This window comes from Typopeltis vanoorti, chromosome 8 (genome assembly GCF_054136105.1).
Source record: "Typopeltis vanoorti isolate ZY-2024b chromosome 8, IOZ_Tvanoo_1.0, whole genome shotgun sequence".
Taxonomy (NCBI): Eukaryota; Metazoa; Arthropoda; class Arachnida; order Uropygi; family Thelyphonidae; genus Typopeltis; species Typopeltis vanoorti.
The window spans coordinates 142967439-142990286 of record NC_143556.1 but is presented as its reverse complement, the minus strand read 5'-3'; the positions used below and the strand labels follow the sequence as shown (position 1 = coordinate 142990286).

General features: G+C 38.4%; 1 protein-coding gene across 1 annotated transcript in view; it reads left to right on the top strand.

The window, feature by feature from the left end:
* Positions 1-22848, top strand: part of Cad74A (cadherin 74A) — an 850889-nt gene that overhangs the window by 375488 nt on the left and 452553 nt on the right. The window lies entirely within an intron of this gene.

Genomic DNA, 22848 nt, shown 5'->3' with positions numbered 1-22848 from the left:
GCTTTAGGTATCATTGTTATCCATTGAGAGAGCCACCTATTCATTATTTGAAGGCCTAGTTTTTTTTTCTTCTGCAGACATGTTCCTAAACTGCTCATAGATATGCATTCTAATAATAAATTCTACTAGCCATCTATCATTAAAAATAATGCCTGCTCTATTTTCTCTTGTATATCTAGCGTACAAGGTGGTATCAAAAAGTTTCAAGACTAGGTTTGTAACACGCCGACAGATGGCAGCACAAGGCTGCATGCACAGTCACAGGGAGCACCAACCTTCATAAGTCAGTGTGCCAAAAGACATTGTCCTGTGTATATCAGGAACTGTGCAACTGATGCTATTCTGACCACCTGCATTACCACATCGCGATTTCATCATGGACAGCAAGTTAGAACAAAGAGCAAACGTAAAATTTTGCATGAAACTGGGCAAATCTGCCACAGACATGTTTGACATGATTCGGCCAGTTTACGGTGATGCTGCAATGAGTTGTTCGAGGTGTTTTGAGTGGCATGCGTGCTTCAAGAGCAGAAGAACATCACTGGAAGACGATGAGAGATCAGGAAGACCTTCAACGAGCTCAACCCCCAAAAAATGTCGAAACCATTCGGCAACTTGTGCATGAGGATCGTCGGAGAACACTCTACAACATTGCTGCCATTGTCGGTGTGTCACACGGAACAGTCCAGGCAATCATCACGTGTGATTTGAACATGCGCCGTGTTTCTGCCAAGTTTTGCTGACCCAGGAGCAAAAGAAACACCGCGTCAAAGTCTGCCAAGAACCCCATCAGCGTGCTGTGGATGACCCATCCTTCATGTCGAGGATCATTACTGGTGATGAAACTTGGGTGCACCGGTACAATGCTGAGATGAAGCAACAATCTTTACAGTGGAAGAGCCCATCATCTCCACGACCGAAAAAGGCGAGGCAGGTCCACAGCTCAACCAAGTGCATGCTCATTGTCTTTTTTGACATTCGCGGCATTGTGCATCGAGAATTCATCCTCAGGCACCAGACCGTCAATAGCGAGTTCTACTGCCAGGTTTTAAGGCATCTGAGGGAAGACATTGGGCAAAAGCGACCAGATCTGTGGCAGACGAAAAACTGGATGCTCCATGACGACAATACACCCTGTCACTGAGCTCTCCTCACACGTGAGTTTCTCACCAGAAACAACACGATCTCACTTCCGCACCCACCGTATTCACCTGATTTGGCTCCTGCAGACTTCGTCCTCTTCCCGAAGATGAAGATCCAGCTCAAAGGTCAGCGTTTTGAAACCATTGCGGAGATTCAGTGCGAATCGCAGAAGGTGCTTGACATGCTTCGAAAAGAAGACTTCCGAGAATGCTGAGAGCGCTGTATTGATATGCAAGGGGGCTATTTTGAAGGTGATAGTATGTAGATGTAGATAAATTAAGTAATTTCTCGTAAACAGAGCTAGTCTCGAAACTTTTTGATACCACCTCGTATATTTAAATAGAAACTCTTTCATAATCCGGTATTAATAAGCCATTTTAGCAGCTTGTGTGCTACCACTTTTTTTTGGACACTGCTCCATATAGGTGTTTTAATGGGGAACTTCTTTTTTTAGCAACTTGTTTAACTTCTTCCAAATATCATTCCTGTTAGCAAGGAATCAGAAATAATTACAGATAAAAACTATACATAAAGTTTTTTTTTTGTCTGGAGAAATTACTTTGAAATATTGCATAATCAGAATGACAGAAGCAGCAATAGAAAATATTCAAAAGCAATGCAGTCAGGAATAACATATCAGTACCTGAAATGTGGAAAGGCAGCCAGATTAGATGATATTTGAAATATTCACTTATGGAGTTATAAAGGTTTTACATATAACTGCACTATATAATTCAGAAAGTATAGTTGAAAGATTGAATTCCAAATGATTAGAGTAGAGTCTTCATGAAACCAATGTATAATAGAGGAAAATAAAACCACACAAGTGACTAGTATGATAAGGAAGATGAAACTGGAATATGAGAAGAGATTGGCCCTAAGATCCAAAGAAAATCCAAGGGAAGTTTTTAGCTATATGGCCAGTAGGAGGAGAAATGATTGTAGAAGAATTACATTATGAAATAAAAATGGGAATAGAGTGACTGATGCACAGGACATAGTGGAATTGTTCAGTGAACACTTTATTGGCATATTTCATCCCGGTGGAGTAAATTTTAATAGTAGATTGATAGGACAGGTTCGGGGTTTAGAGGTGCAGGAGGAGAGTATGTTCCAAATAATGAGTACTCTGGATGTCAGTGGAACTGGATGGTATTTCACCACAAGATTTCAGAGAATGTGCTAAAGAACAGCCAGCTCCTTTGACCTGGTTTTTCAATGAAAGTCTGACTGTGGGAAAAGTGCCCAGGGAATGGAAGGAAAATAAGAGAGTGCTTTTGCGTAAGGGTAGTAGCAGACTGCAAGTCTCAAATTATAGGTCAGTTTGTGTGCCATCAGTAGTTGTTAAGATCTTAGAGAAATTATTGAGGGACTGCATACAGCATTAGGCAGATGAGGGTAATGTTATCTGTGAGAGTCAACAGGGATTTGTTAAGGGGCAATCTTGTTTTAGTTATCCTAGCCTTTTATAATAAAGTTACAAGAGCAGTAGATGAGGGAAAGGCATATACTGCTATTTTCTTGGATTTAGTGAAGGCATTTGAAAGGATGCCAATAAGCTCATATTTAAGTTGCAGCACTTGGTTTTTGATGTCAGATTGGTCAACTGGATTCAGGATTATCTGTCTGATAGGTATCAGAGTTGTGTGTGGTGGGGCAGTTTCAAGAAGGCAGAAGGTTTCAAGTGGGATCTCACTGGGCTCAGTACTGGGACCTATATTTTTTAACATTTATATCAATGACATTAGCAATGGATTGCAGGGGGATATTCAGTTGTTTGCTGATGATGTGAAGCTGGGAAGTGTTATTAGTAATAGTATAGATGTGGTAGTCCTGCAAGAGGATCTAAATAAGCTAGACAGATGGGTAAATGAATGGGGGATGTCGGTTTAATGCAGCAAATTGTAAGGTCTTGAGGTTTTGGACACATCAATGGGACACTTAATATTCTATTAGAGGAGTTTTACTGGAGGAAGTAGGGGAGACAAGAGATCTGGGATTGATGATTGTTAGAAACCTGAAATTCAGGGGACATGTTGCAAAGTTGATGAAGGTAACATAGAAGATTGCTGCAATACTGAGAAGGACACTGAACTGCAGAGATAAAAGAGTTATCATTCCTTTGTATAAGACCCTGATCAGACCACACTTAAGACTATTGTTCTCAGATTTGGTCCCCAGCATTTCAAGGGGATGAATTAACTGTGGAAAGGGTACAAAGGCAGATAACAAAGATGGTTTCAGGACTGTACAATATTAGTTATGAGGATCGGCCAAGGTAATGTGGACTGCAGAGTTTGGTGAATTGAAGAAGGAGAGGTGATATTATTTTGACTTTTAATCTGTTGAGAGGTAGTTACAGGGTAGACATAGGGGAGTTCTTTCTCTTGGTTAACAACAGGAAGGAGTGATGACAAGGGGCCATTCCTGGAAGTTACGAAAGGAAACTGTGAGCAAGAGGGTGAGAAGTGGTTTCTTTGCATGGAGGGTGATTGATCCATGGAATGCATTTGCTGATAGAGTGGTGAGAGTGAGAACGGTCAATAAGTTTAAGGAGTGTATAATTGACTTTTTGTTTCCTAGGAGGGACTTCCCGCTATGAGTCTTGAAAGACTGTGTTTCCTAGGAAGGACTTCCTGCGATGAGCCTTTTGACTCCATGGAGGCCTGAATAATAATAATAATATTCATCAAGCATACATGAGAAGAAGCTGAGGAAAATTGTGTTGTAGAACGATAGGGAAAAATAATCTGGATTTGGGCCAAACAGGAACTTTGAAGGTTAGATTTTTTAATTTAACATATTCAAGAAGGCAATGTAGACTAACGAGGATCTCTGTAGACCTGGAAAAGATATATAACAAAGTTCCAAGAAAAAAATATGTGTTAAATGATAGAAATATATGGGATAAATGGGACATTACACAGCAGCAGTTGGTCAGCATGTTAACTAAATCTATTATAGTTGGTCAGCAGTTTAATGTAAAGTCAGGTTGTGTTAATATATGGGAACATCCAGGATACCACTATTGACTTTGGATCCAAGACAGCTGTTGGTCAGAAGTTACTAGTTCCTAGTCTGGGACCACTGTAAGATATCATCATTCCCCAAATCGTTCTATGTCTATAGATCTATGTATTCACAGTGCCAGTTTGCCTGTGTTTTAGAGTTGTAAAACCTGAGTTTCCAGGAGAAAATGCCCTTCACCTCTCTATGAGACCGGGTAGCTCATCTTAGTCAAAATGCCCTAATAGAGGTTCCTCATGTCATAAATTGTAATTCAGATCTTTCCAACCAAAGGGATTTGTCTACTGACCGAGCTATGGAGGTTCATAAAATCAAGTGTAAGAGAAGATGTGGATTATCTCCACTTTTACTCGCATCTATATAAACAACTTTATGAAAGAAAGTGTTATTAAACCTAATATCAAATATGCAGATATTCGAGTTAGCTCTTTACTTTATGCAGACTATGTCCAATGCTAACATAGTCTGCATGCTGAAAAATAACATGGCTCCAGAAGTGGACTGCATTCCGACGGAGCTTCTGAAGAATGGTGGGGATGTCCTGCTGGACATCCCCACCATTTATATGGTGGGGATATATGTACTCCGTCGGAATGCAGGCCGACTTTTCTAAAGCCTATGACTCAATTGTACGCCCAAAAATGTGGCACGTGTTAGAAGAGCTGGGAATTCCTCGAAAACTCCGAAAAATGGTGCAGGTGTATGTAGCTGGTTCAAGAGCAACAGTGAAAGAGAAGGTGATGTGTCGGACCCATTTTAAGTACAGACCAGTGTGGAGCAAGGTGATGGGCTTTCTCCGATTCTCTTCAATCTAGTGCTGGAAAAAGTAATTACAAACATACAGCAAATGGCGGGTGGAGTTGACATGGGGGTGCAGGTTAGGATTCTTGGCTATGCAGACGAACTGAATGTCATGGCGCACCAATGGAACGATGCAGTGGCACTGGTTTCTGCTATTGAGGAAGCTGCAGAGGACGTTGACTTGAAGATAAACGCCGAGAAGATAAAGCACCTTTTCATGAGTTGCCATGCTGCTCAAGATCAAGAGGGAGCTGCTCAGTTTGAGAAGGTGATGGAATTCAGGTACCTGGGGTCTATTGTGACGGAAGACAACAAAGTCGAAGCTGTCCAGAGTCAGGTGATTGCTGCGAATGTGGCCTGCTTCCAAGTGCGTCCCCTTTTTGCCTCGCGTTTACTGTCTTGGACTACAAAGGTGGGACTATACAAGACTTTGATCAGACCTATTCTCCTGTATGGTGCCGAAGCATGGACTCTCACAGTGAAGCAAGCCGACCACCTGAGAGTATTCGAGAATAAGATGCTACGACGTATCTATGGAGGGGTCATGGCAGATGGAGCTGCAAGCCCGGCGTCTTCAGTGGCTGGGACACCTGCACCATATGGGCCCCGAAAGGACTGTGAGACAAGTGTGGGAGGCCTGACCCCGATCAGGGAGGCTGCCAGGGAGACCGAGAAGGAGATGGGTGTATCTGCAGGCTGTTGGGCTAAAGACTGGAACATAGCGGATGCAGAGGACCGTGCCTAGTGGCGTCATGTGGTGCTTGAGGCCAAAATCCCCCCCCCCCAGCTGACAGTGCCTAGATAAGTCAAGTAAGTCATGTCAAATGCTAAATAAATCCAGTATAAAGTTTATTTTGCACTTGGTTAGACTATAATAAATTTAGTTTAATCCTTTATCCAAGTGTGAGCAAACAAAGTTTGCACCTGAAAATATCTTCAAGACTGAGGTAAGGTAGTACAACACCAGGCAGCTCATAGCAAAGGCGGCCAAACTAACATCACTCCTATCTTTGTATCTCCTATAATGCAAAACACATCTCCTTGCGGATATGTATAATGTTATGCATTAAGGGAAGGGCCACTGCCCATACCGGTTTTGACCTTTATTGAGGTCTTGTCAGTGGGAACCAGGCCTTGAAGTGGAGATAACAGGTAGAAGCAATGGAGAGGTCATCTTTACCTATAGGAGTTGCCATAAGGTGTGCCACCTTATTATTAAATTACTCTAGATTTAAAGAAAGATGTTGAAAGTTTATTTTGCACTTGGCTAGACTATAATAAATTTAGTTTAATCCTTTATCCAAGTGTGAGCAAACAAAGTTTGCACCTGAAAATATCTTCAGGACTGAGGTAAGGTAGTACAACACCAGGGACTTATAGCTAAGGTGGCCAAGCTAACATCACTTCTATCTCAGTATCTTCCATATTGCAAAACACATCTCCTTGCAGATATGTATAATGTTATGCATTAAGGGAAGGGCCACTACCGATACCGGTTTCAACTTTTATTGAGGTCTCGTCAGTGGGAGCCAAGCCCTGAAGTGGAGATACCAGGCAGAAGCAATGGAGAGGTCATCTTTTGCTCACACTTGGATAAAGGATTAAACTAAATTTATTATAGTTTAACCAAGTACAAAATAAACTTTCAACATCTTTCTCTAAATCCAGAGTAATTTAATAATAAGGTGGCACACCTTATGGCAACTCCTATAGGTAAAGATGACTTCTCCATTGCTTCTGCCTGGTATGTCCACTTCAGGGCCTGGCTTCCACCGATGAGACCTCAATAAAGATCGAAACCGGTATGGGTAGTGGCCCTTCGTTTAATGCATAACATTATACATATCCGCAGGGAGATGTGTTTTGCATTATAGGAGATACTGAGATAGGAGTGTATTATGTTGGAGGTTTAATGGACTTTTTACAGCACTCACAAAGAATTAAAATGGAATTTAATACTTTGTGATAATAATAAAAAACAAACACGTCAAGAAATACAACAGCCTGGTTAAAGACAAACCACAACCAAAAATTCAACCACTCCAGACAGTAATAAACCTCTCGTCCAAAAGGCTCAACGATGATGCCGTCAGCGCCCTTTGCCTCGGCCGTAATTTTGCCGTCGCCCCGAGAGAAGTGCCGGTGCTCGATGTTATGGTTAACGTCGAACGGGGGATCAGTCGCTTACCGTCGGAAGTAGCCAACAACATCAGACTCGACGTAGCCAACATCCTCGTTCACTCGTCGCCTCCAAAAAGTAACTTATCTTATTCCCAACGCATGGCTCTCCAGAAACTACGCAAAGAAAAAAGTATCGTCATCACCAGAGCGGATAAAGGTAATGCCACAGTTGTCCTTAATACCAGCGAATACAATCGTAAAATGAACATTATCCTCCGCGATCGCGCTACCTACATCCCGTTAGAACACGACCCCACAAAAACGCAAGTTAAGAAATTAAAAATCTTACTTAAAAAAGTAACCTCCTGGCCCCCCGACGTCACGAAAAAACTTAAACCTTTCCGCTCCCGTCCCCCCCGAATATACGGTCTACCAAAAATCCACAAACCTAATTCCCCACTCAGGCCTATAGTAGATGCCACCAATGCACCTTGTTACAGACTGTCTAAACAGCTGGCCAACTCTCTGTCCCCCCTCACAGGAAATTCAGCTTCCTATATAAAAAACTCTACCCACTTTAAAGTCCTCACAGAAAATTTAACCTTGAATAATACAGACATATTAGTAAGCTTTGATATCTCCTCCTTGTTTACTAATATTCCCTTAACTGACACTTTATCTCTCTTAGAAAACGTTTTTCCCCCTGACATCTTAGATCTCTTTTCCTTTGCCATCAACTCTGGGTATTTCGCTTGGAATAACAAAATCTACAAGCAGATAGAGGGAACTGCCATGGGTTCCCCCCTCTCACCCCCCCTTGCCAATTTCTATATGGAAGATTTCGAAAAACGAGCCATAGACTCAGCCCCACTCAAATCTTCTATCTGGCTAAGATATGTAGATGATGTGTTCTCTATTTGGCCTCATGGCCCAGACACGTTAGATTCCTTCCTTGGTCATCTCAATAGCCTACATCCAAGAATCCAGTTTACTATGGAAAAGGAAAAGAACAATTGTTTACCCTTCCTAGACACCTTAGTCACGCGCCTGCCTAATGATACACTTGCCTTCACTGTATACAGAAAACCCACACACATAGGCAGATACATTCACAAACTCTCCCACCACCACCCCTCACAACAATATGGCATCATTAAAACCCTTACCAAGAGAGCCCACAATCTTTGTTCCAGTGGAACCGCCCTCACTACTGAGCTTAACCACATACACAGAACTTTCCTCTCCAATGGCTACAGCGAACACAGTATCAAAAAAATAATCAATTCCACCCCCATTCCCCGTCCCTCTCATCAACAAGAATTTATAAATGCCATCACCATACCCTACATCCGTGGCACTTCGGAAAAAATAGCTAAGATACTAAAAAAGTATAACCTACACACAGCATATAAGCCCTACCGCAAACTGGCTACCCTTATCCGTTCTACGAAAGATCAGCTCCCTCCTCTCTCTCTGCGTGGAGTTTACAAAGTACCCTGTTCCTGTAAGCTTGCGTACTTTGGACAGACAGGCAGATCAGCATCCATCCGCCTAGAGGAACACAAGTCGTACATCGTTAAACACAACTATGGCCATTCAGGCTTGGCTGACCATGTTTTGGACACCACCCACAGAGTATCATGGAAAAAAACCACCATGCTCCACCACAGCAAATTCAAGAAAGAGAGACTTTTCTTAGAAGCAGCAGCAGCTCTCAAAAACCAACCAAATCTTAACAAATATGGTTGCATTAAGCTTCCGAAGATTTGGGAAACAGTCATCGCCAGAGGTCCCACCTTACATTCCAGGCCACCTACAACTGCCCTTAGAGGGCACTCCACCTAGATAGGACTTTATTGTCACCCACGTGGTTGGTCTTAGTATTGTAAGTTTTTGTGTGCATGTTACATTAATTGTCTTTGTAATCCCCGTAGATGTCCTAGTGACTAGGACGAAATATAGGAAGTATTAAATTCCATTTTAATTCTTTGTGAGTGCTGTAAAAAGTCCATTAAACCTCCAACATAATGTCCTCACAGCACTTAAGCCTCTACACAAGAATGAGATAGGAGTGATGTTAGCTTGGCCACCTTTGCTAAGAGTTGCATGGTGTTGTACTACCTTACCTCAGTCCTGAAGATATTTTCAGGTGCAAACTTTGTTTGCTCACACTTGGATAAATGATTAAACTAAATTTATTAAAATCCAGTATAAGTTTTAAGAATTCCTTAACTAAAATAACTGCTCTGAATAAATTTGTTACTAAACTAATCAGGAATACAAAGACAAAAACTATGAAATAGGCAGAAACACTGAAAAAATTAGCACAGCCTGGCTGGCCAAGTGGTTATCATGTCTGCTCTTCAACTAACATGCTTTGGATTTGAATCCCACCATGGGCATGGATGTTTGCAATTGTCCTTGGTGGGAGATGAATATCATTGTGAGACCACCACCCTGCTTATCAGGGGCCTGAAGTGGCCCAAAAAAGTTCCATGTTCAGTTTAATGTACAATCTTTTGTGAGCCGGAATTGCATTAAAAAAAAAAAAAAAAAAACTGAACCCTAATAGAACCAAGTACAGCATATCAGCTATTTAAGTGCAGTTTTTGGTGAAGATGTCAAATTAAATATTTAAATGAATCACAAAATAAGCAAAGTTGGTATGGAGCCAGTTTGAATAAATTTATATGGAATAAGAGAGAAATTTGCTAAGATATTACCCTATTAGTATACAAGATAGCAGTAAAATCAGTTTTAACTTATTGATTATAGTGGGGCATTGCTACAAACCATGGAGCACAGAGGGTGGGGAGCAGGAGATGTTTAGGCAGTTGAACTTGGCAAGTGCAAGAAGAATGATTGTTAGGATATTTTAACTACAGCAGTATAAGCTGGAAGAAGAAGAAAATGCATGTAGTAATAAGGGGTTGGAATGTCTAGAATTCTTAAGGGACAAATGTTTTAGGCAACATGTAATAGAGGGAACAAGAGTCAAGAGTTTTAGATTTGGTCGTAGCATCAGAAGAAGAGCTGATAATAAGTGAAATGATATCTCTCCCATCAGTTGGAGAGAATGATCATGTGGTTTTGACTTCGAAAATGAATAGACATGCAGGAATATCAAAGAAAATGGAACATATGTGGAATTTTAAGGCAGGTGATTATCATAGTCTTAAATATCAACTAGGTACAGTTCCATGGAGGACAGAATTGGAAAGTCAGGATATCATTAATGCTTAGGAAATTGTGAAAGAACATTTGTTAGCAGCAATAGTAAGCTGTATTTCACGGTTGAAGAAGCGGACACAATTTGCTGTAAAGTGGTTGACAAACGATATCAAATGGGAACTGCAGTTGAAAAAGAGATTATGGAAGAGGTATAAGGAGAGGGGTGGAGGACAGATACATGAAGAATATAAGACGCACTCCAGGAGATTGACCAGAATGGTGAGGAAGGCAAAACTGGAATATGAGAAGAGATTGGCACTGAGATCCAAAGAAAATCCTAGGGAATTTTTTAGTTATGTGACCAGTAGGAGGAGAAATGATTATGGAAGATTGATATTGTGGGATAAAAATGGGAATAGAGTGACTGATGCAGAGGACATAGTGGAGGACATGGTGGGGAAAAATCAAGGAAGCAGAAAGTTACAAGTGTGGTTCCACAGGGCTCAGTACTGGGATCTGTATTGTTCAACCTTTATATCAATGACATTGTCAATGGATTGCAAGGGGATATTCCGTTGTTTGCAGATAATGTGAAGCTGGGAAGGGTTATCAGTAATAGGGCAGATGTGGCAGCCCTGCAAGAGGATCTGAATAAACTAGACAGATGGGTAAATGAATAGGGGTTTTGGTTGAATGCATCAAAATGTAAAGTCTTGAAGTTTGGGATCAATCGATGAGAGAATACATACTCTATTGGAGGAGCTATACTGGAGGAAGTAGGGAAAACAAGAGATCTGGAGGTGATGATTGATAGAAACCTGAAATTCAGGGAGCATATTGCAAAGGTTGCAATCCCAGATGATTGTTGCAATGATGCTGACCTGCAGAGATAAAAGAGTCATCATTCTGTTGTGTAACACTTAGACTGTTGTTCTCAGATTTGGTCCCCAGGATTTGAAGTGGATTAATTAACTGTGGAAAGGGTACAGTGGCAGATAACAAAGATGCTCTATGGACTGTACAATGTCGGTTATGAGGATCGACTGAGTGAATGTGGACTGCAGAGTTTGGTGGATAGATGGAGAGGTGATATGATCAAGACTTTTAAACTGTTGAGATGCAGTTACAGGGTAGACATTGGGAAATTCTTTCCCTTGGTTGAACAGCAAGAAGGAGTGATGACAAGGGGCCATCCCTGAAAGTTACAAAAAGGTGAGGAGTGGTTTCTTTGTGTTTAGGGTGGTTGAAACGTGGAATGCATTGCCTGAGAGAGTGGTGCAAAAATGGTCAATGAGTTGAAGGAGTGGTATGATAAACTTTGTGTTTCCTGAAAACAACATCCCATAATGAGTCTCTTGACTCCATGGAGGCCTGGATAATAATAATAATAATAATCGACCAGGAATGCTCAAATATGGAATTATAAAAGTTTCACATGTAACTACTCTGCATAATTCAGAAGACCTTGTGGGAAGGTTGAATTTTCAATGAGTGGAGCAGATGCCTCATAGTACCCATCTGTAAAAGAGGAAAATAAAACCAAATATGAGAATCGCAGAGGAATTTGCCTGCTGAGATTTCCACATTAGATTTATGGAAGCATATTTGAAAATCTCAGAAAAATTGTGAAAGAAAAGCATGGAGAAGAACAACATGGGTTCAGGCCAAGTAAAGGTTGTCAGGATAAGACTTCTACTTGAAAACAAACAGTTGAGAAATTGTGGAATATAACAAGGATGTGTATTTAAATTTTGTAAATGTGAAAATAGCCATATTTCATAATATGCGAGGAAAACAGTTGTTCAAAATGCTACAAATGTGTATGTGGTGTAAATGGGACATTATATTGAGCAGTACAAAGTGGTAATAAAAGTTTGTTTAAGTTGTAATTCAGTAGTTAGAATTGAAGGAGATACAGAATGATAGTTTGATGTTAAATCAGGTGTGAGACAAGGATGCACTCTATACCCACTGTTAATTATCATCATCTGTATGTTTCACATTATCTAGGAAAGTGGCATTAATAAACCTTATATCAAAATTGGAGATGTTAATTTTAGCTGTTTACTTTATCTGATAATGTTACACTCGTAAGTAAATTCAATACAATTTGCAGGTTTTCTGACTAAATTGAATAGCTGTTGTAGTAATTTTGATAATAAAATCAGCACTGTAAAGATGGTTACTATGAAAACAGCTACAAACATTGAAAACATTAAGTGCATCCTTAATCGAGAATGTATACAGCAAGTAGAATATTTTAGCCATTTAGGCACAATTTTTAGTGAAGATGGTAAACTAAATATGGAAATAGACCACCTAATGAGTAAAGCTGGTGTACTGAGGTGTTAAGTGTTTATATGGAATAAGAGAGATTTTAATCAAACACTAAAGTAACTGTATACAAAACAGTTTTCCTACCAATTTTTATTTCTTGATCTGAGTGCTGGGTTATAAGTAAAGCAGGTATCAAAAACTAAAGATAGGTATGAGATTTCTTAAAAGGAGTGAGCAGATGGCATCAGCAACAGAATCGTATTAAAGACGAGGACATTAAGAAGCTACTCATTCAAGAATGTGTAACTTGAGATAATCTCAGGTGGCATAGTCACATAAACAGAATAGAAGAGGAAAAGTTAGCAAAACAAATGTTTATTGCCAGGATACCAAGAGGAAGGCCAAGTTCTAGGTAGATTAATAGAGTAAGAAGTGCCTTAGAACAGTGTTTCCCAAACTGTGGGCAGCAGCCCCCTTGGGGGCTGTAAGTTTTTGTTGAGGGAGCCCATGAAATAATGAAAACAAATATAAAATGTTTTAAGACTAAGTAGATTTTTTTTAATCTTAAAAGAAATGTATTTAATTTTTATTGTTTATTATTTCTTTTTTGTTCTTTTTTATATTTTAATTGAAAAAATCACACATTGGTGTTGGTTCCTAAATTTTGCTTCTTGTGTATTTCGGCAATTAATGAATATTAGTAAATATATGCTTATTCATATAAGTTTCATTTCCAAGGTATTGATAAGAAGCACAAAAAAAATTACAAATTCAAAATCTTGAATATAAATTGTATTGAATATAAATACAATAAATATTATAATAATATATGTCTATATTACGATTTTTTTTTTTGATGGGGGCCGTGAAATATTTTAATTTTTTCAAAGGGGGCTTTGGCATCCATAAGTTTGGGAAACACTGCCTTAGAAGACCAAAATATAGGATCTGACAATATTAGAGTCTAGACAGATAATAGATTAATTTAGAGGAAAGCTGTTTCTAGAAAGTTACTAATGAAGTAAACTTTTATGATAATAAACTTTTCATCATAATATCCTGTATATCTCCTGAGAACACAGTAGGAATTTGGGGATGTTGGGGATGACTAATAACATCTTTCCCTTGGTTGAACAGCAGGAAGGATGATGACAAGGGGCCATCCTTGGAAGTTATAAAAGGGTGAGCAAGAGGGTAAGGAGTGGTTTCTTTGTGTTTAGGGTGGTTGAAACATGGAATGCATTGCCTGAGAGAGTGGTTAGAACAAGAATGGTCAATGAGTTGAAGGAGAAGTCTGTCCATGGAAGCAGACTACCCCATACACAACTTGTTGATACCTATCAGAGACAGCCAGTCTCTAATCCAATGCACAAATCTAATATCCTACCCATCCACTCCAGTTTGACTATCAACTTATCATGCAGTAATCTATCAAAAGATCTTACAAAATTTAAGTATATTAGTGTGTATCCTTTTCCTCTGAACATGGAGGCAGTCACCTTATTGCAATTCTTACTTGCCCAAGCTTTATTTGCTTGTAGGACAGCAATTCATTGTGCTATCAAAGATAGCATGGTTTTGATCCTAACTTTCCAAATGAGTTAAGATCTACAAATATTAACGCAGGTTTCACAGATATTGATGAATATCTCAAGGATATAGTAAAAAGAAATTAATTTGTTCATAAGCTAGTAGCAGAAACTAATAAACTTATAATAAATTTAGTTTAATCCTTTATCCAAGTGTGAGCAAACAAAGTTTGCGCCTTACCCCAGTCCTGAAAGTATCTTCAGGACTGGGGTAAGGTGGTACAACACCAGGGAAACTCGTTGTAAAGGTGAAGCAAACTACCAGCACTCCTGTCTCAGTATCTCCTATAATGCAAAACACATCTCCTTGTGGATATGTCTAATGTTATGCAGTAAGGGAAGGGCCACTACCCAGACTAGTTTCGACCTTTATTGAGGTCTCTTCAGTGGGAGCCAGGCCCAAGTTTAGATACCAGGCAGAAGCATTAGCAGGTCATCTCTACCTATAGAGTTGCCAAATTTGCATTATAGGAGATACTGAGACAGGTGTGTTGGTAGCTTGCTCCACCTTTACAACGAGTTGCCCTGGTGTTGTACCACCTTACCCCAGTCCTGAAGATACTTTCAGGTGCAAACTTTGTTTGCTCACACTTGGATAAAGGATTAAACTAAATTTATTATACTCTAACCAAGTGAAAAATAAACTTTCAACTAGTAAACTTAGTTACTAGTAATTTTAATAACATGATTAGTCTCAAAAAGAGTCGTAAATTAGGAAAAAGGTTTCAGATCCTTATAGGACATAGAAAACTATCTCCTGTAAATTTTAAAATAAAAGATATAAAGAATCCACCTAAATTACTAATTGCATATTCAGATAGATTAAGATTATACCTATTGATAAATGACACTTGACTATGCTTAGGAGAAAATTTAAATAAAATATTAAAGGATGAACATTTTCCTGGCCTAAATAATAAGAAAGTGGAGTTTTATAGTAATAAAACCAGATATAAAACAAATTCTTCAGAAAGTTCAAGGCAACAAATTGTTGCCTTGAACAATTCACTTCATGATGAAAGTTTTTTCCCACTTGGTTATACCATAAATTAAAGAGGTCAAGAAATTATATTCTTGATTTTATCCTTTATCCAGGTGTAAGCAAAGAAAGTTTGAACATGAAATATGACTGCAGTACTTCAACCTTATTATCACTTCTGGGTCTGGCTACCACGATGAGACCTCAGTAAAGGTCAAAACCAGTCTGGGCAATAGCCTTCCCATAATGCATAGAATTATACATGTCTGTAAGGATATGTGCATTGCATTATGGGATACTAAGGCAATTGATGTGAAGTCATTAGTCTCTATATACAAGTAGGCCAGTTGAACTGACTCTACAAGCAAACTTTCTTTCCTTACACTTGGACAAAAGATAAAAGCAAGAATATAATTTCTTGGCATCTTTATTTCAGATCATGAAAATAATTGTACTTTAGAAGAGTTATGTCAGATGATGATGGGATAGTGCAGAACATCAGTAGAGTGGAATTGATATGCCATGAAGAGGATGAGGAATGGAAAATTGGTGGGCCCCGACAAGATTCCAATGGAGGCATGGAAGGCACTGGGGGAAGAGGGAATTGACCTGCTGTGAGACCTGTTCGTGAAAGTTTGCCAACAGGAAAATATACTTGAGTAATGGAGGGAGAGTACTCTTGTCCCCATCTACAAGGGTAAAGGGGATGCACAAGACTGTAAAAATTACAGAGGAATAAAGTTGATGTCCCACACAATGAAAATCCTAGAAAGGGTTCTTGATGGAAGATTGAGGAAGGAGGTGGAGATTGCAAAGGAACAATTTGGCTTCATGCCTGGTAGATCAACAACAGATGCTATCTTTGGGTTACGGCAGATGATGGAAAAGTTTCGAGAGAAACAACGGGAGCTACATCTGGCATTTATTGATCTGGAGAAAGCATACGATAGAGTGCCAAGGCAAGAAGTGTGGAGGTGTCTGAGGGAGAAGAAGGTTCCGGAGAAATATCTGGAACCTTCTTCTGTCTATAGAAATATCTGTACGGGAGATGTACAGAAATGTGAAGACAAGTGTTCGGACCTGTCTGGGACAGACAGAAAGTGTTCAAGTAACAGTTGGCTTGTATCAAGGGTCAGCATTAAGTCCGTTTCTGTTTAACATTGTGAAGGAGGTGGTGACGGAGGTGAGAGAAGATGCGCCTTGGACAATGTTGTATGCAGATGACATCTTGCTGTGTGCAGATTCAAGAGAAGAAGCGGGAACTAAACTGGAAAGATGGAGAAAAGTACTGGAAGAGAGAGGTATGAAACTGAGCAGAAGTAAGACAGAGTGTATATGTTGCACAGTGAGTGGCGGCCAGGAGACGGAGCTGGAAGGAAATGTCATTAGGAAGGTGAGGGACTTTAGATACTTAGGTTCAACAGTGGAAGAAGATGGCGGAGCTGAGAAGGAAGTGGGATGCAGGATACAAGCGGGTTGGAGGAACTGGAGGGAGATGGCTGGAGTGTTATGCGATAAGAGGGTGCCAATCAATCTGAAAAGCAAAATTTATAGGACAGTAGTGAGGCCAGCTATGACATATGATATAGAAACTGTGGCCCTGAGGAAAAATAACATCAGCAGGATGGAAGTAGCAGAGATGAGAATGCTTAGGTGGATGTGAGGTGACCAGAAAGGATCGTCTGAGAAATGACTATGGAAGGGGAACAGTGAAAGTGAAAGTTACGAACTTAGGAGCGAAGATACAGGAGGCAAGATCGAGATTGTTTGGTCATGTGATGAGGAGGGAGGACGAATATGTGGGAAGAAGGGTCATGCAGATGGATGTGCAAGGAAGGCGGAAGCGTGGGCAGCCAAAGAAGAGATGGAGGGAGCTGGTAGAAGAGGACTTGAAGATGAAGAACTTGGATGTGGTGACAGCCCAAGACAGGAAGGTGTGAGGAGACTCATTACAAACAGTGACCCAACTTAAGTGAGAGAAACTGCAGAAGAAGAAGAAGAAGATAATTCATCCATCAGTTAGTGTAAATTTGAAAAAAAAAATTATAAGATATATTACAAGATAAAATCATTAAAGTTAATAAAAATCAATTGCTTAAATTTTTATTTGTCTAAACATTTGGTGATAAGAGCTGCTCATCTGCTGCGACCCTCTTGATAGAGGATGCTACCGGATGAAGACAACGACGAAACATTTGATTGAGCTACTTTTTTTACAAAAAAATTAAGTAAAGATGTTTGAATAGTGCTCAACTTTTTCATCTTGTCATGCAATTTGCGATAACTAGTGATCACTTTATCAAGATTCCGGCAGACTTTGGAGCTTCGTTCCATATCAGGATCAGCATCAAACAAAATTTCTTTAGCGTGCTCAATGTGATTGAAAAGTTCTTTTGCAGTTAATTTCTTAGTCATAACCAGTGCTTTTTTTTGGGCGTAATGCACCAGAATGGCGTTCTGGCACCTATTTTTTTTTTAACATTTTTTTTCCATTTTTCAAAAGTAATTTTTTAAATAATGTTCGCATGTACATAACACGCATGCACACACCATTAGCATCTACGTTTGTGACTGTATGGATGTGTGATTGATAACATGCGAAAGATTTTCGGTAAAACATTTATTTATCTAAAAAATATCTTTATTGAATTGACGTAAATTTAACGTCATCATTTTCATATCCTTTTAACATTTTTTTTTTTTACTTTTTAATGTAAAAGTCTGACCTGAAGTTCGAAAATGAAAAAGTTTTCCGATTTCCAATTACTTCTCAACCACCGGTCCCATTAATAAAAGCCCAGAATAACAACAGACACGATGTCAAAAAATATGGAAATAATGGAGCCATTTGATGTTTTCGAATCATCTCAAGCTAATCCTGAGGAGCAAGGCCAAACTCAAAGTGACTAGCCGAATTACTGGACATTAGATCAAAAAAATGATTTTTGCTCGAAAAATGAATGGATGTATCCATGCAAAAAGAAACTCGGCTGTATGCCTTGCAGAAAAGTTAGAACTCTTGGAATTGAAACAAAGATGGGAATGAAAATTTCCAAAGAATGGGTCAACAGTGAGATTACATATTCTGGCAAAGATAGGGAGCTACAGATGAGCTCACTTAGAAAAAAAATGTTCGATCACAGAGAATCTGCTGCACACAAAGCAGCGTTAAAAATGGTTTTTGAACCAAAAAAAAAGTCCCTTGAAAAGGTTTTTTTAAAATCATTATCTCATGAAAAAGAAATAACAACAAAAATTTTTCAAACTGCATATAAAGTAGCAAAGGAAAACCAATCATTCCATAATTTTTTGATAATTTCAGAGTTCAATGTTGCAAAATGTGAGGTTTTAAAATTTGGAAAACAAAAATGGGATGCAGAATTTATGCTTGGTGAGGATATATTGTTGGGGGTGAAGAAATAAGAGATCTGTGGTGATAGTGGATAAGGATCTGAAATTTAGGGGACACATAGCCAAAATTGTGAAGACAACATAAAGGCTTTGAAAGTTTATTTTTCACTTGGTTAGACTATAATAAATTTAGTTTAATCCTTTATCCAAGTGTGAGCAAACAAAGTTTGCACCTGAAAGTATCTTCAGGACTGGGGTAAGGTGGTACAACACCAGGGAAACTCGTTGTAAAGGTGGAGCATGCTCACAACACTCCTTTCTCAGTATCTCCCATAATGCAAAACACATCTCCTTGGGGATATGTATAATGTTATGCATTATTATATGGCCCTCCTCTTAATAAACCCTCCCCTCCCGCACCAATCATATGCAGTTCTTCGCTGCTCTAAGTATCTCAAGTCTTGTAAATTACTGGTAATTTTTGCTTGAAATAATGGGAAAGAAGATGATGCTATTTGGGTAGATGACTTTGACAATGCACACAAAGAAACTGTTCTCGATGCCAAAAGTAATGATAGTGAGTAGCAACTTCTTGGTAAGTCGCGCCATTTTCAGTTTTTTTCTGAAAACTTTAGTTTCCGAAAATTCCCACACATATCTCCCAACCCGATTTTTTAGCTTTAATTTTGGGAAAAAAGTTAGTTATATTCGAGTAAATACAGTATTTTTTTTAGCTTTCAAATTCTTATGTGTGGATCATTGGTTAAAGATTGAATTTATAAAACCCCCAAAAGAGAGCAATATAGCAAATACAAGTAGCTGTAAGCAACAAGAAATCATTGATATTGCATCTGGATCAAATGAAATTGATGAGTGTGTCGTCTGACATCTCTAGAGAACCAAAATTTAAAAATAAATCATATTTTTTTGTTTACATGAACATATAAATTCAAATAAAATAGATATTTAATTTTAATTAATATTTTAATTAATTTATTTTTAATTAATTAATGATTTTTTTAAATTAATTAATTAGGGGTACTTGGTAATAATGAAAATTTAAGAAGGGGTACGCAGATATCTCCAGTTTGAGAAACACTGGCCTATAGCAACATCCATCTAAATATCTCTTCCTGTCAGTCTTCACCATATCAAAACCATCACCAATTCCCTCTTTCTTATTGACCTTATATGGAAATAATTTCCTTGCTATCATAAGTATCCCATCCCCCCTCAATTTTATCTCCCATATTTCTGATCTACCTGTCTTTTACTTTCACTTTTAGGTTTATAACCAGTCCTGCCCAAGCCTCCTCCTGTTGGTTGTGATTTCCCCACCACACTTGCTCTTGCCTAGTTGCCTTTATCTTTGCTTATCCCATATATCTCCATAGTTTCAGCTATCTCACTCACATCTCAATCCAGTCCATTTCTATGCAGATCATTCCCATACTCACATTCACTACTACTCCCAACATCCACCTTCCCTATGCTGTATCTTCCTGTATCCTTGGACTTCTCCACACTCATTTCAAAGTTTCTCTTGCATTCCCATTCTCTCTTCATATCCCACACTACTGCTATTTCCATTGCCGAGCACTTCAGCCTCTTCATTTCCACTCTCATGATATTTCACTTCTCCTCATACTTCTGACTACTTCACTCACTCCAAAGCCATTCAAATGTCACTTTTGTACAATTAGATTTTTCTCTCAGATACATGTCACACATCTACACAGTGCACTCCCTTCTCCTCTCACAGCTCTGCTCATACCCTTCATGATTCTTGCTGTTCACCTCAACTCATCATTGTCGTACCGCTACAACACTGATTACCTTTCTCAGTATACTGCTATCATTCACTCTCCTTAATAACTTCCTGATATCCATTCTTACTTTTTTCCTTCTGTAGAACTAAATCATTCATTTCCACAACCACCTGCTCTCATTTCCTCCTCATATCTAAAGGCATGAATTATCTTACTCAGTCTCTTTCCTGGATAGCAGACTTTATGGACTCTCTCATTAACCAATCCTCTAACTCTGAAAATCTCCCAATTCATTTGTCACATTTTTCTCTATTTTTTTTTCCTTTCATTCTGTTCTTTTGCACTCTTTCATTTGTTTCAACTAAATGTCTAATATTATACTGCATATTCCTTTTTTTTTTTTCATTTTGAAGAACTCGTCTTCAAATCTTGCATTCTGGCAATTTCAATCTGTCACTCCCATAGTTTCACTATCTCTTGTTCTGTTGGACCTTTCTTCCATTTCTTCATTCCTACTTCCTTTTCCTTCCATATCACTTACTTTTTGTTTCTTCATCGTTGTGTTCTTTAAATTCCTTATTCTCACTATCTTTCCTTCCATTTATGTTTTCTCATTTATGCTTTCATTCCTATCTGTTTTGTATTTGTTAATAACTAGTAGTCTAAATAAATATCACACTTTCTACAAATCTATACTTTCTCTCATCTCCTGTTCAATCTCTCCACAAAAACATATTTCACATTTCACCATGAATACATTTCACACTGACATTGAACCATTTTCGAAAAGGCTATGTTACTAATTGAATTTGATATTCATGCTGCATGGCATGCAGATCTCATTTGTACTGCCATTATGTTTTGTTCAAGGCAAGATACAAAAAAAAAAAAATAATAATAATAAAAATTTTTAAAAATCAAGAAAAAAAATCAGTAACAAATGCACAAAGCGAACAATCATGGATTATATTCTAAGCTATTGAAAATAAACAGTATTATACTAAAATGCAAGCAGTATTACTAATTATTACAGAAAATAGCACTTTACCAACTTTATTTTATTTAGAAATTGCTCCAGTGTCTACACTGTAGTATTATTTTAACCAATGGTTAAATTCTAAATGAATAAGTTCTGAGACCCTATACAAAATAACCAGTCGTATTTACCTTTGAATGCTATACTGGGAAGCTCCAAACCTACCCGCATGCATTCGTAATCAGGAGACTGTTGATATTGACTTTATATATACAGATGCAAAGCTGTAAACAGTTGTTGTATAATAACACAATAATGTAAGCATAATTATGTGACTTTTCTTCCTTTATGGAAGAAAAGTCACAAAACAGAAAAATGTTCCTACAAAATAGTATTTACCTTTGAATGCGATCCACTGGTCGAGTGACCAGCAAGTCAGCAGATCTTTCCTTTCATTCAACATATTAATATTATAGCATTGCAGCTGATGGGAATTCTGTGTTTTGGGGATTCGTTACAAACTTCTTTCTCTTCAGAAACTACACACAAACTGTCATTACAAACCCGTTTTGTATTATCACTGTCATCCAAGCTATTTTTCCATTTAAAGAAGGTACCAATCTACTTATCCATAGTTGAATACCATATTTACTCGAATATAACTTGCCCTCACATATAATTCACACCCCTGATTTTACTTTTCAATAAAAGAAATTAAAAGGTTTCGCATATATCTCGCACATGAAAAAATGCTTAAATATGTTCACGTCGGGCAATAGTAACTCGCTTGCAGCAGTAAACAACACACCCTTCCCAATTGCCACTATACTGCACGAGGCAAGAAAATCAAGTACTTTTATTATGTCAGTGAATAAAGTATGAGCAGTCTGTGTAATATATTTCTCAACAAATAGTGCAGTTAGAGACAACTGGGATAAAAGCGACACACTAATTAATGAATCACATGTCCCCTCATACAGAAACTATGCTGTATAGACTCAAGAAAAACCATATGTTGCACTGGCAAACACAGTATCTAACTGAAAACTATTGTTATTAATTAGATGTGTATGAGTTCGCCTGCCCCAAAGCAACAATGAAATTCAACCGAATGTGTTAAAACTAAGAAATGTATATATAGTGAATGTTGTTATGGCAGTTTCACATATGGAATTAGGTCGAAGAGAGTTAGCATTTCAACTCAATTGCCGACTATGCTTTTATCTTTCAGTTGTGCGATCTTTTGTTAATACCTCACCAATCATATGCATGTCTTAATAACCTGCCATTGCTGTCTGTTTTGCATTAGGAGTAAAGGGAGAAAAGTCACAAAACAGATAAATGTTCCAGGTCCAATGCATAAAAAAGTTCCAGAGCTGGGCCCCAGAGAGCTCCAGCTGAATTTAACCACTAACTTTAACTCATTCCAACTTAATACACTCTAATTAGTTACCATCAGCCTGTGCTGTGTGGATGCTGATGTCAGCATGTTGCTAAGGTATGTTTATTTAGAGTGCCTACTGTCTAGATATTAGTCATCTGTGGGACTGTTGTTTAGGGGATATGCAACCCATTTGCAAGCACTATTTGCTGCTCCTAAATTCAAGAAAATATGTAAAATAAAAACAAAAAATTAGTATGATA